The 527-nt window shown below is 34.3% G+C and overlaps 1 protein-coding gene across 1 annotated transcript in view; it reads right to left on the reverse strand.

Moving 5' to 3' along the window:
- LOC119581882 (fibroleukin-like) overlaps positions 1-203 on the reverse strand; it is a 3,008-nt gene extending 2,805 nt beyond the window's left edge. The window contains exon 1 of the mRNA XM_037930041.1: positions 45-203. The gene's annotated coding sequence lies outside the window, so the exon portion shown is untranslated. The remainder of the gene's footprint in view (positions 1-44) is intronic.
- Positions 204-527: the final 324 nt, after the last annotated feature.

Here is a 527-nt window from a genome sequence, read left to right on the forward strand (position 1 = left end):
TTCTGAGAAATTAGCACCAAAACGTAAATTTAACAATTGATTACGAAAATAATCCAAAACGCCGAAAAAGGAAGAAATACAGCCTTCTGCAATCACTAAAACCCCGTATATGCCTCGATCAAGAAATGCAGCGCCTTATATGCCAATGTCGAGAGGCCCGAAATACGTGTGAACTCATATATTAGGCTAGTCAAAGGCGCAATAAAACAACAGTTGATGATTTACGCTCGATTAATCATTTATCTTTTATGAATCCCGGATGAGGAGATCTTGTAAAAGAAAAAAAAATCAGGTTTACTTTATGATGGATACGAACTTAATTTCTTTCTCTTCAAAGCAACATTATTCGGCTAATTCAATCAGTTAATCAAAGGCGTATTCAAGCAATTGCTGAGGTTCCTTTTTGTAAATTATTTTTGTTTCTCTATGATACGTGGAAATGTATATCTTGTACAAACGTATTAGGAGTATGTACTTCTAATACGAACACGAATACGAACTTCATTACTCTCTATTCTACTCTCAAA

The sequence above is a fragment of the Penaeus monodon genome, chromosome 15 (assembly GCF_015228065.2).
Source record: "Penaeus monodon isolate SGIC_2016 chromosome 15, NSTDA_Pmon_1, whole genome shotgun sequence".
Classification (NCBI taxonomy): Eukaryota; Metazoa; Arthropoda; class Malacostraca; order Decapoda; family Penaeidae; genus Penaeus; species Penaeus monodon.